This window comes from Dermacentor albipictus, chromosome 3 (assembly GCF_038994185.2).
Source record: "Dermacentor albipictus isolate Rhodes 1998 colony chromosome 3, USDA_Dalb.pri_finalv2, whole genome shotgun sequence".
In the NCBI taxonomy this organism is placed as follows: domain Eukaryota; kingdom Metazoa; phylum Arthropoda; class Arachnida; order Ixodida; family Ixodidae; genus Dermacentor; species Dermacentor albipictus.
Genome location: NC_091823.1, coordinates 34,288,380 through 34,302,296, shown reverse-complemented (window position 1 = coordinate 34,302,296; position 13,917 = coordinate 34,288,380). Strand labels below are relative to the sequence as shown.

General features: G+C 47.2%; 1 long non-coding RNA gene across 1 annotated transcript in view; it reads right to left on the bottom strand.

Moving 5' to 3' along the window:
- Nucleotides 1–11,958, bottom strand: part of LOC135902904 (uncharacterized) — a 65,753-nt gene extending 53,795 nt beyond the window's left edge. Inside the window, exon 1 of the long non-coding RNA XR_010564641.2 lies at nt 11,904–11,958. This is a non-coding gene — a long non-coding RNA (uncharacterized lncRNA). The remainder of the gene's footprint in view (nt 1–11,903) is intronic.
- Between the last annotated feature and the right edge of the window lie 1,959 nt (nt 11,959–13,917).

Sequence of the window (13,917 nt, the reverse complement as noted above, 5' to 3'; positions counted from 1 at the left end):
AAGTTCGTAACTCTATGTGCGGCCGTGATTTCGTTTGCAATTTGTTCTCTTTCCCTTGTGTAGCGTAGTCAAGCCACAGGTTCGTCCTAAAGATATCCATGTCCTTCTAGTTCTTGCTTTCTTTCTCTCCTCCTCAGTTTTTATTTGTAAACGCTTACAATAAGCTCAGTCTAGTCACCATTCAATAGACCCAAACACACGGACTATATATATTTATACAAGGAAATGACTTGTATAACGAAGGACTAAGTCTGTCCCGGTTCTACTGGGAGCGGTGCGGTGCGCGACCTTTACAACCATGCGACCTGCATAACGAATACTTTCGGAGGTCTGAAGCACTTCGTTATAAAGGCGTTCGACTGCAGTTATTAATTTAGTATACCAGCATGGCGCAGAATTTAGTGCGATATTGCTGTGACGAGAAATTTCGCACCTTTAAGTGCGACAGCAGCATGCCCGACGAGAGGATAGTTTAGCGTACGAGTTAGACTGATTAACTTTCTAGCTGCAGCGCTAAAAACAAAGAAGTAAGTAATAAGAGTAAAGGTAGGTCCAAATAAACCGTGAGCAGACGCGTTCAGAGCCGGAAAGGTAAAAAAAAAAAAAAAAAGCTGAACACAGCGCGGAGTCGCGATGCAAAGCGTGACGGTCGCACGCAGAAACGTTACGTCGGAGCACTTAACCACGGGGAAAGCAAAATAACGAGCAAAAAAATAAATTACAGAAACAAACGCCGCGCGCTTTCGATGACAGGCTGGTGCCGAGGCTCGTAGCCGCGGTCGCGCGGGGCAGCTCAGCCAGCGCTCCATCCGGGAGACCCGTTTTTACGAGCAGCGCGAATCGCGGCCGCATAGCCGTCGGAGCGGCCGGCCCGAAGCCTCCTCCGTTCGGCGCGCACACGCGTTTCCAAAGCCGAATGCGCCCATATACGATGCGGGCCGCCGACGAAGCGGCCCGGCAGGCCGTAAAAAGCGCAGAAACGGCCCAGCCGCGGGGCGTCCCGCGAAACGCGTTGATACCTGCGCCTTCGGGTGCTCGCGCCTCCCAAGCGAGGCCCTCCCCCCCTTTCACGCGCGGCTGGCACGGCATGCATGCCCCGTGGCATGGCGGTCGTCGGCGAGTTATTGCAGTGGCCGCCGCCTTGCTTTGGATCAGCGCGAGCCATTTCGAGTGTCCCGAGTGCGCTCGGTGTTATTATCGCCTCCCCCGAAACGGAGGTGTATATCGGTCTGAAACAATGCGAAGGTGATCAGGGTCGGCGATAACGTGACGATTTTATCGCAGTGTTTTGTTTCGAAGCGAAGCTTCCCTTCCCTGCCTAACTCGATCAGTGTTGAGATTTGGGGTCGTCGGAACGTGACTGTGAAGGATTTTTCGGCGTAGCGCAACTATGTTAGATGGACCAGGCGCACGCACACACACGCACACATCAGCGATGTGCATGAGTCTCGTTCTTCCTTTGCGTCTGTGTACGAGGTGCGTTGTCTAGCTCATCGGGGTTTGGCGTGCCTTCATCTGGCTGTATCGCCGAGTAAATTGGGCCGATCGCGGAGGCAGTGTAACAGTGCTCGGCCGATCCCAGAGATGACGTAATCGAAACTGGGCTGGTCCAGGAGGCTATGTAATAAAAACTGGTTATCAGAGATGCGTATTTTTTTCAAGTTTATTTGCATCCATACATGTACAGATGACAGGAGTACAGACAAAAAGCCAAATGAATTCGGCTTGACGGGGTCTGTACCCCATACAAAACGGGCACTGTGCACAATAAAGAGAACACAAACATGCAGTAATGGTGTAATCAAAGGTGTAATCAAAGGTGGGCCGATCCTGACGTCAGCGGGCGATATTCGATGTCTCAAGGGTTTTTAATGTGATTTGTAACGCGAGTCGATCCCGGAGGCTGTGAAATCAAAGGCATGCAAGGGCCGAACCTGATAATGACTATCGCAATGCAGTCACTCAACTGTATAGCATGTGGCCCTAATTTCTATGCCTTTTCTCAGGGCTTTGCGTCGGTGTCTCGCCGAGTAGACCTACGTGTGGTGGCCTCTCTCACAGCCGAGGCGTGGAGAGGGAAATGACGAAGAATGTCGTTTACGTTAGCGCCGAGGAGTTTGGATAGGAAGCACTTGCGTAGCGGTGCTGGTTTACCTGCGCAATGGTTCGTTTGGGGCTCGGGTTTGCAGGACATCTAAGGATGCCCTATTGAAACGACATATTCAAATCAGAACGTACACTCAGAAAACAGGATGAAATTTTCCCGTGAAATGCTATTGAACACCAGGAACTCGACGGCAAATCAGGGTTGGTATAATGTAGCGATTCCTTTCACTTCGTTCTATTCTTTTAATATTGTCCGCCGTTCATAGACGGCCGGTCCAGTTGGTGACGAATCACGAGTTGCTGACGAATCACGACATGGAACAGCATTAGAATAAAATCGCTAAGTCACGGCCACACGAGGGTAAGAACGCAAGCGGCGCGATGCGCGGCAGCATTCTCGTGCCGCGAAGAGGTGGTTCCCGGCGGTACACTTGCGGCGTACTGCGAGGCGTCAGCTGGGTAAACCAATGAGAAGCGCCTGATTAATTCACGTGGGCAAGCCCCGTGAGGGAGCTCCGCCCTCTTTTGGCTCCGCTAGGAATTATCAGTGGTCTCGGCTTCAGTAATGCAGCAACAGCCAGCCTAACAATGATTCAAGAGGAGGGCGAGGCTGTCACGTGAGTTCCGTTGTGGCGGAGACGCCTGCTACTGTATATTGCAAAGGGAGCCCTGGGCCGCTATTTTGTAGCGATGCCTTATGCCTTATTCTATGCTATTCTTATCATCCACCACACACGGCCGTCCGATCCCGTTGATAATGTGGGCAGACCGTCGCTCTGACTACTGGCCAAGCGCGAAAAGCGTGAAAAAGCGTAGAATCGGAAAAGGCACCGCTACAAAATACCGGCCCTGGCACATTCTGCCGCGAGCGGCTTTCCACGATCAGTTAACCGCTAATGTGGCCGTACGTTTACAATAGCCCGTCTCAGCCCTGCGGAAGCACGCAAGGTGGAGGAAGATCATTCATGAAAGGCAAAAAAAAAGTATTGTCGCCCACCCGAAAATAACACAAAGCTACATAGGAAACCGGAGTCATAGTCCTCAATATTATTACCATACCTGGACCTTTTTCGATATCAACAAAAAACGAACCTGACATCTGCACAGAAACCAGACCATGACAATGACGTTAATGATAATGGTGACAATAGCAACAACAACGATGATGATGACGACGACGACGACGATGATGATGAAGGTGGGGGTGGTGGTGGGGGTGGGGGGGTAATCCCCATATGGTATGTGGTATAGTAAGAATGGTATGTGTATAGGTCAAGAATCGGGTGGCGAGGCCGAAATGTAAGAGAAAGACATACTCTAAGGAGAGTTCTTGAGAAAGAAATAATGTCAAGAAGAAATTGTGCGTAATTGAGCAGTTCGACTAACTCAAACTATATCATAAGATAAATGTTAAATAACTATATATAAATTACGGCCTTTTTTTCGTCTGGTTTACCCTTTCTTTTTCGTTCATTGCAATGCACCCATGCAGAGAAAAAAAGGCAAAGCACCACTCCGCTCTGGAAAAGTACGAGTAATCTAACAGAAAATGACTCAGCCGGCCGGAATTTTACGAGCGGCGCGTGTTCTTGCCCACACGGCCACCGACTACCGCGGCCGGAACAGCATACCAGATAAAAGCGCGCCCTCCGCTTTCTTCTTTTACTTTTCGCAGCCTGACAGCGTGCCTAAATCTCGATAGTGCCTGTGTACTGCGGAGGGTGAGGAGCACACTCAATTGCCGTGTTTACCGATACGCCTCCGAGATTAAAAATCACGAAGCGCTTCGGCCACCCGCCGTTACTAGAGTCACATAATCAGCTGCACATACGAAACTATCGCGTCTGACGTTGCCTCCACTACGGGCGCTCCGGCGTACTCAGCTGTTTCTGCTCCGGGCTCTTCGTTGCCAACGTCCGGCACGTCTCCATACCGTTGTGCATGTTGGCTTACCTTTATTAGACGTGGGGCAGGGGGTGGGGGGAATTGGACAGAGAGAAAGAGAAGCGCAGCTAACGAGAATGGTAGGGTGTGGTGAAGCGTGTTCGGCCTATAGATGGCGGTGTCCAATCATGTTCTCACTTCGTGTCGCGCGTTACGCTGCTCGCAGTGCAGGCATTGGGGGGAAGCGAACGCGTGTAGCGAAATTAGATCAGGAGGTAGGTGGGTGTTGGCTATAGGAGAAGCGACGTTGGCTTAGGTAGAAATTTAATAAGGCGTTAACTCTACCCTGCGATGACTTCGGAGAGAGAGCAGTCTTTTTTCTTTTCTATTCGTTGCTGATGTCGCCGAGTGCTGAGGCGGGGCCTCGATCGAAGGCGCGATTTTTACGAGAAGCCGCGAGACCAAGCCCGTACAATGTTCGCGTACCCATCACCTCCCCTCTCCCCACTCTCTCCCGGCATACTCTATTTTTTTTCTTTTTTTTTTACCGGCTGGGATACGCTGCTTAGTAAAAGTAGCGCGCAGAATGTTGGCATTGCATCGATATATGTAGAAGGTTCACCCGGGCAGTTGCTTCATTATTTTGGCACTATAAAAAGACATACAAATAAACAACATGGGAAAATTAGTTTGATTGATCACGGAAGCTAGCAGAAAAGAAAAAAAAATGTGCGCCCGTAGTCACAGAAGGTTGTTACGCTAGAATTTTTCGCAAGAGAAAATTACAGGAAATCCTGATGTTAGACGTATTATTGGCGATGGTGGCTGGGGAGACAAAAGAGCACTTACGAATGGAAATATTTGTGGATTCAGTCCCTGGTACACGTAATTACATGGGAGTCCTACGTGCAATCGCTTCGCAGCCGGTTTCCAAGCATGATTTAGTGACAAATGCACATTTTCAAATCCTGCTTGACGCGTTCCTACAAATTGAAGTGATTCAAGGAAGGCGGAGGTGCATTCTAGTCGCTCTGGACTAGCTTGCGTTCTTATTTAGGATACCACTTTCACAAAACTTTTTTTTCTGCGCTCCATTGTTGGAAAGACGCCTACAGCGCTGCCGAAATAGTTTGCATTCTTTGCGTTTGTGATCACGGTGAGCCCGTCGAAAGCAAGCACAGGGCCAGTAAATGATGCAGCGGGCTCGACGTGAAGTGGAAAAGGTGCGAAACTTGGGATGTTGCACTCTCGCTGCCTTTCAGGGCGTCGCAAGAAGCTGAGCGAACGTTGTGAGTCGGCCTAACTGCTAAGTGCATGCAAGCGTGCTTACTAACGTAACCAAAACTCCACATCTTGCGTACCTATGAACTTTCGCGCGCTGTTCGTCGAGCCTGTTTTCGCGATTTCGGGACGTATCAGTAAAGCCTCTTCCCGAAAGTGACAGGGACAATGAACACACAGTATACCGTTATTGTTAGAGTCTGCTTGGAATTGTTGTCTCTTAGGGTGGGTATGGTTTTCGAAGGTTCCAGCGAGGTAGATTGTGAGTGGTATTGTGATATTGCTCACTTTGCGCTTGTAAAGACATTGTTGATGCAGTAGCATTTTAGTTGTAAGCAAGAGCTCGTACCGTCTATTGCGTGTTCTTGTCCTTGTCAATTATGCACTTCGTTCTCACCAGTTGACTATGAACACACTTGCCCAAATCATAGTCCAACGACATGGCAAATGTGAGTGGTTAAATACGAATGGGATGGTTAAGCGATATGTACACCTGACACTGGCATCATGTGTAGTGCTCCTATAAATATAAGCAATGTCGGTGTGCTGTCATCTTCGAATGAAAAAATGATGCTCTGCAAACAGAGCTTCCAACGAGGTCATGGGAACATTCCTAGCCACTCGCTGGGCTGTTTCCATTCCGCTGAAGAAATCACATTCACCCCCTCTGCAAGACTGATTAGTTTACAGTACTTAGTGTTTTGTTATGCAAAGAAGAGGTGGACGAAATTGGAAGTAGTCGGCGCTCGTGTTGTCAACTTCTCTACTCTTGTGTCCTGTCTGCATGCCTCACCTCTTCTTTGCATAATGAATCCTTACCAGCTAGCTCAGCTTTCTGTACGTTCTGTCGTTCTTACTGTTTTGTTATGCGTTTTTTACATGTCATGCGGGACGGTACGCCTGGCAAGTAAACGCTTGCACAGTGCGAAAACGTGCGGGCACATAGAGAAAAACTCCTTCGGGTCCAACGCCCGTTTTCACTTTTCGTAACAAGTCCACAAATTTAACCCAGAGGAAGGAAATTCTGCGAGTCTAATTTTGCGTTTTCTACCTTCACCTAAAAGTATTTTGAACAACAATTCAAACATCTTTCTTCTCCAGGCAAAAACAAAAACAAAAAAATATCAAGCTATGAGAACTTAAGGCTTTGCTTTCGCATGGCAAACATCGAAAAGGCCCCGCTTCACCTTTGCAGTGTATATAGCACTACCACTTGGTATTGTATTGTTCAAACAAACGTGTTTGAAAAGGTACAGGTGCCCCCATGGTATGTTTGTGTGTATGTGTTAAAAACGTTAGAAGGGCCGTACCATATAAAGGTCGGTCACCCTGATGCGGCAAGCACTACGTCGTCTGCGAAGATTCCATAAATTTAAATACATTAGCGCGCACAGCAGCCATTCCTCGCCTATAACCAACTTCCCGGTTTCTTTCGGCAGGAAAAGCATTCAAAGGCAGGCGCGGAAGACTCGTCCGGTAAATTTGAATATTGCATGAAGAGGCGCAAGATGCCTGCAGCGTCACTTCCTAGATAAGAAAAGGGAAAGCACCCGGAAGTTTACAGCCATGACGTCAGGACGTTCGCACTGTGCTTGAATTGCAAAGCACGCAGCGACGTGAGCATGAAAGCAATAAGCGTCCCTGGGGCTATTTCACCCGAAGGAGGGTGGCGGATGTGAGTCCCTAACAGCGCGACGCCTCAGCTCCCAGCTTTCAGGTTCTGTGCTACTAATGCGACCACAAATGTACTGTAAAGAAGGCGGCAGGGGACCAGGACGTAGCTGGGGGGGGGGGGGGGGGGGGGGGGGGGGGCATGGTAAGAGGGTAGGCGCAAACGGCCGTATCAGATTCAGACTTCGCAATACCTGCAGATTAGCGGCGTAAACTACGTGGAAAACCAGGGCGCATATTTACGAAGATAAGTTCTTAGGTTATCAGCCAGGGCATCCGCGTTTCGATGGGGGCCGAACGCAAATACCTTCTTTTTCCGTGCTTTGGCTGCCCGCTAAGGAAACCTAAGTGGTCGAAAATAACCGGGAGCCCTCCGCTAAGTACTCCCTCAAAACCTATCGTGCATGTTTTGGGATGTTAAAGCCCACAATTTAATAAACAGTTAGGCAAGTACCACCCGGGATTGGCCATCACTGGGATTAGCGCCATCATGACCGGTGGGTTGCTTTTCTGGACACACTCATATTACGCCATGTTGGCTTTTGTGAACCAATCGGAGAAGCCGTAACAGCCCGATGAGCCAATGAGAACTGACAAGATGTCGAATTTGATAGTATCCAGGATAACACCCCGAACACCATAATGTTGGCCATTGAGGATAAGTTCTTACGTAAAAGAAGTTTTGAGAATGCCTGCATGGTAAACAAACTTGGGTGTGAATTTCGGGACGCCAATGGCTGAAGCCGAATAATCTACGTCCAGTCGTTCAGCGATCGCTAGAATTTCACCGCGATGCCGTGGAACTGCCTAACTGTGGCGTAAGCTGTTCGGCCTGCTCACTGTGGACTGGCACACAGAGAGAACGGGCTGCCACGAGAAATTCGTCCAAACTTGACGCACCCTTTTGGCTTTACATAATGAAAGGCGACGCAGTGCCTTATTTGAAATATAGCATCTGTGCAACCACCTGCGCTCGTCGAGGTTGATTCTGTGCTACAACCTTGCGTTGGGGCGCTTTCACTGTCAACGCGTATAGGCACCGGGACAAAAGGGGCGTTTCTCAAGCGACTACCTTTTGCAAGAGCTGCCGGGGAAACGTCGTAAAAGCAGAGCGACGACATCAGGCGACGGGCGGTGTCGCCTGCTCGTCGACCGACGGAAGAGCCTTAATTGCGGGAAGGCTTTAATGATCGCGCCGTAATCGGCACCGGGACGATTATACGTTTGCCTGGATGTAAACGTGCTCGGCTGTTTAGCAACCGACACGGCTGTCAGTAACTGTGAGGCTCGCAACTATTAAAAGAAAACTAAAAAAAACGAGATAGCCTATTAACCAGCACTAACTGCCTCCACCACTCCTCCTAGAGCATTTAATAAGCGTATTATATGGTCGTAGCGATTCTATTCCAGTGAGAATACATTCTTTTAGCAATAGCTTCCCTCCCACCCCTGCTCCCCCACCGACTGGTTCTGATTTCTTTCTGAGACGATTTTATGTTCAGCTCCGCCGCAGCATCGTACATCCGAAACAGAATTTCCTCGCTCGTTTGGCGCCTCCAGGGACAAAGCTGAGTGCTCGGCACAGGTGCTCTGCGCTCGCATTTATTCGCCACGCCGGAATTCTGCAGCTCGCCCTCGCGGCTCAGGGCGGCGCGTCGGTGTTTGAATGCGCCGGCGATAACGGCCTTATTAGGGAAGAGAGAGAGAGAGAGAGAGAGAGAGAGAGAGAGACCTTTCGATGGTCGTCGGAAAGATTCTCACTAAAGGCACAGAATACATAAATGAATGAAAAAAAAGAGAAATACGATAGGCGTAACGTTTCAACGGAGCACTATACAGAAACGTTAAATTAGTTTAATCTGGCTCGGTGTTATATCGAGGTTCGAGTTTGGTTTAGGTGAAGTTAGAATTTTCTTCATTGTTCTTATATGTGTGCGTAGGAGAGCTTGGCATCATGGATGATTCAGGTGGCTGCTCATTGTCGCTTGTTTATCCATATGGAACCTTGGAAGGAACAAACAAACAAACAAACAAACAAACAAACAAAGAAACAAAGAAACAAAAAAACAAAGAAACAAACAAAGAAACAAACAAACAAACAAACAAACAAACAAATAAATAAACAAACAAACAATAAATTAAAAGAAAAGGCAAACAAAGGTCTGAGAGTTGTTGCTCTCAGATAGTTCAAGCAATTTTCATTTGTTTGACGGGTAAAAAATTTGCTCGTTGTCGAAAAAAATGAAAGCCCGAACTCTCCGTTCTTTCTGTTTGGCGCCCATGCTGCAGCGCCGCTACGTGAAGGCGATGTCATGGATTTTCGAAAGCATGTTCGCGAATTCGGGCTCGGTTTGTGCAGGAAAAGTTCCTACAGAATGCACTGCAATTTTGTAGGTCGGTGAACTACGAAGCAGTCGAGAGCATACTCTAGAGTGCTGCCAATGTACTTGACGTCACGAAGGGCCAGTGAAAGAACTTCAAGCTGGCGTCGGCGTACTCGGCTTTGTCTTTTCTGCCTGTTCGGGCTTACCAAGACACCGTTCATCACAAAAGTCGGCGTGCGGTGGCGTGGTCGATATAGAACGTAAGTGCAACGTAAGCTTCGTTGGAATATAGCGATCAATGATTACTAGATAAAGGTTACCTCGCGTACATCCTATTCGAATAGAGACTAAGTTGTATGCGCGGACTTTTTCCATCAGTAAGCCGTATTTTTTGTTTCTCACGTCGCGGTATACCGGTTTCACGGCGGAGGTCAGCTAGGAGTTTGTATGGCTGCGTCTTGAGTTGGCGATTCTGCGAGATCGCACAAGTCTGCAGTCATTTTCGTTTGGTTGTGATTCAACTCGCACGGCCGCTCAATGGAAACCAAGTGCGTTCCATTGAGCGGCCGTGCAACTCGATACGAGGCTCACAATACTGTGCTGGAATTGATGTAAACCACGGGTCTCGACTCTCGTCTGTAGTGATCATGCTCTGTGTGTTATGGTGTGGTGTACTTCCCTATTCTCTTTATTTTTTTTTCTACTTCCTAATCGCATTTCTTTTTCTCTCCCCTTCCGATTGGTAGGCATCGTGTCTCTTCCATAAAAAAATTTAAAAAAAATCTAGCCCGATTCTCTCTCTCTCTTTCTCTTTCTGTTGTGCTTATATACGATTATGTTTACATGAATATTTTCCGGCTCATTTTAGTAGATGGGAAGACGGCGTTATGGATTCGACGGCAAACACGACTAATGGGCATTCTAGTCAATATTAACAGGAATAAATGAAGTGTGGGAGGCAATGTAATGACCGACAGTAAATAGGAGCCGGTGTACTTGAATAACGTAAATCAGTGACACTGGAAGGGAAGTGCAATGGAGGCGGCCCAGTTTATACGAGTCGATAGGATCAGAAAACTTGCAGGTATAGTCATTAAGTCTGCAGACGCTGGTCAGTAGCAACCGGAGATTGCTCGTAGATGAGCCTTCCTTCTGCAGTAGATTTATGATAATGATGATGGCAGTGTAGACGGCACGTGAAAGACAAGCAGGAAACGATATCAAAAGTAAGAAAAAGTAACAATATATTTCCTGACGCATTCCAGATGCATCATTCGGTGTGACACTGTGAAACAGAGTATCTTTTTATGCCACGGAGCTGTCGTATTTCGTGTCGTTTGGTATTTCTTTCCTTCTTTCTTTCTTTCTTTCTTTCTTTCTTTCCTTCTTTCTTTCTTTCTTTCTTTCTTTCTTTCTTTCTTTCTTTCTTTCTTTCTTTCTTCTTTCTTTCTTTCTTTCTTTCTTTCTTTCTTTCTTTCTTTCTTTCTTTCTTTCTTTCTTTCTTTCTTTCTTTTTGAGACAATTTCTTACAAATTGGCTCAGGAGGCGCAGCAACAGGCCCGGATAGAGCCTAACTAGGCTATGCCACCCTGACAGCGTAGGCAGCAAATCTTATTTACGGATGATTACACGTAATATAATGGCACAGATACAATACAGCAATGCAAATACAGTGAAATACAGTGAAATGTGCAGTTCTTTTCACGGAATGAAAATCACTGAACATCAAACCTAATACACAGTGCATACACATAATGAAAGAAATTCACATAACACACAATGAAAAAAAGAAGATTACAATGTAATACACAAGAACAATACCGAGAATTAGTTCAGGGGTTAAAATCTCACACCTGCTTTAATAGAAATAGGGCTTTAACTCGCTTCTTGAATTGCGTTGGAGATATTCTAGAATTTATTAAGTTTAATATGTCAGGGTACATAGTGAGGAGTTCTGGTATTTGTGTAAACCAGAAGTTGTGCGTGATCTGGTCTTCACTATTAAGCTCTGTCGTAGTTAATATGGAGACTCCTTAACTTGGTAGGTTTCCTGAAAGTTCGTCCTATATTTTCTCACCGTTGCACTTGGCTATTAACTAGTTGGTACAATTAATATAGCATGGTATGCGTATCGTCATGAATGAGCACTATCATTATAGCTTATTGATGTACCTCGCTTATCTTCGCCAGCTACGCGCACTTTTATTACAATTCTGCAGCAATGATTAATTTCACAAATTCCTGGCTAGTTTTCTTTAATATCATTTTCTTTTTGTATGAAGTTGACAAGCAAATACAGGCGCAGCGAACTTAAGTGCCTAGTCAGGCTCACTGTCATCGGACTTGAACTGGGAGATAATCGACGACCTATATAAACGAAGTACACTATTTTTTGTGGTTTAGTCTAAAATACGAACTGTTTAGCCATAGGTGGCCTTTGCGTAACAAAACACCGTATCACCATCAAAGTACGAAACGTTTTCTTTTTGCCATTATGTTTTATCTTTGAAATGTATTTTTTCTGGTAGTTATGAATATGCTACCGAACACGTGTCAGTTCAGTTCTGCGGAAAGTGCGGCAAGGTGGGGGAATGTTTATTAAAGGGGAAAAAAGTAATCGACGATTACAGTACTTACCTCGGTATGCAGAAATGCATCTTAACTTGAAGCCCATGCTTGACTTGATACAAATGGTGGTGTGAACGCGCCGAAGACGCTCATGCGCGTTCCCTTTGGCGCGTTCACGACAGGCGTCATTTAAGTTTAGTCAAGCGCGGGCTTCAAGTTATAATCCATTTCTGAATACGGGGGTTAGTAATGCGAAATTGAGCGCAGCCCGACACGCGTTTGCATTTCGCGATGTGTTGAGGCAAAGCATTTGCGGCCGAAATCACCGCACCGACCGGCAGTGGGCCAGTGACGTCAACGCCTTCGCAAATGGTGGGGCAATATGGGAACGCTGGAACGATGAGCGGCAACGGAGCCAATTGTGGAAGACGACGACGACGAACGCGCGAGCAGTGGCACGAGCGCGTTCGCGCGGTTACGCCGAGGGACGCCGACGCTGAACCCAGGAACGGGCGCCTGGGAGCTGCACTCTACCCCGTGAAAGTGGATGTACAGCGAAGCTAGCGCGGACGTTAGACAAGCGCCGCCACCCAACCTACGCACCGTGTGTTTAGAAAGAAATGTATTTCAACAAGAGACGACACGAACACTGAGTGACAATCACGGCGCAATTCCACCAGGACGATAACATATACACAAAACGAAGCGTTCTAAACACGCCACGTTTTCAAAGTAGTCACGCACTTCCACCACAAGCGATGTGCGTCACGCTCGCGCGCACGTGTAAGGCGTTGGTGCAGCATACGTGCTCATTCTGCTAGGCCGTCCGCCAAGCCCAAGCGTCTTACTGAACTAAATTAAGGTGTAAAAGTAAATTGTGTAAGCAAATGCGGAAAGCTCGACTCACGCACAAGCTACAGAGGTGATAGCTTCGGATTGTAATACGAATATACGAGAAAACATAATTCTGTTACGCGGAAACTTAAAAGACGAAGCCCTTTTCGAGATGCCGTTTGAGGTACATCCTCATTGTAGGTACTCTGCCTTACGCAAACGCGTTATTGATCTAATTCAATTTCGCAACGTAAACTGTGTCACAAAGTTCATAGAATGTGACTTACACGCAACCTACAGACATGATAACATCACCCGGCGTGGTTGCTTAATGGCTATGATGCTGGGCTGCTAAGCCCAAGCACACGGGTTTGGATCCTGGCCACTGCGGTCGATGGGGGCGAAATGCGGAAACACCCATGTACTTAGATTTGTGTTAAAAAAACCCCAGTTGGTCCAAATTATACCGGAGTCCCCAACTACGGCGTGCCTCATAATCGGACCGTAGTTCTGGCACGTAAAACCCCACAATTTATTATTATAGTAACATCGGATTGTAATTCGAATATACGAGAAAAAGAAAATTCTGCCGCACGGAAACTCAAACACGAACCATATGTCTAGAGGGCGTGGCGGTATGTTGTTGGCCAGTGTTCGCCATAATGTCGATTACGGTCCCGGCACACGGTGTGCGACAGATGCAATGGGAGGAGCACCCACGCATCAAGGACAGATGTGTTCAGAAAAAAGCTTATGTCAGTAAGAGACGATACGAACACCTGAGTCACAATCACAGCACAGTTCAACCGGGTCGATAACATATAAAAAAAAATGAAGCATCGTACACATGGCAGGTTTTCAATGTAGAGCCCGAGTCCACTGACACATGCGCAAACGTTTGTCACACGCGCACGCACGTTTGCGGAAGTGTAGCCTGGATCCTCTTCCTTGTAAGCCCTCCGCCTGGCGCAAGTGCGTTATTGAACTAATTGACTTGCTCAGAGTAAGCTTTGTCACAAAATTCGAAAAGTACGACTTACAAACAACCTAGAGATATGATAGCATCGGATTGTAATTCGAATATACGAGAAAACATAATTCTGTTACGCGGAAACTCAAACACAAACCCCTTTTCCAGCCACCGCTTTTTTTTTGAGTGAGCACGCCACGAAAAATTCCGACCAACTAGAGGATAGCAGCTTCGCTGTGATATCATCCACCCATACAATAGCACGAAGCTGCTAGGGGA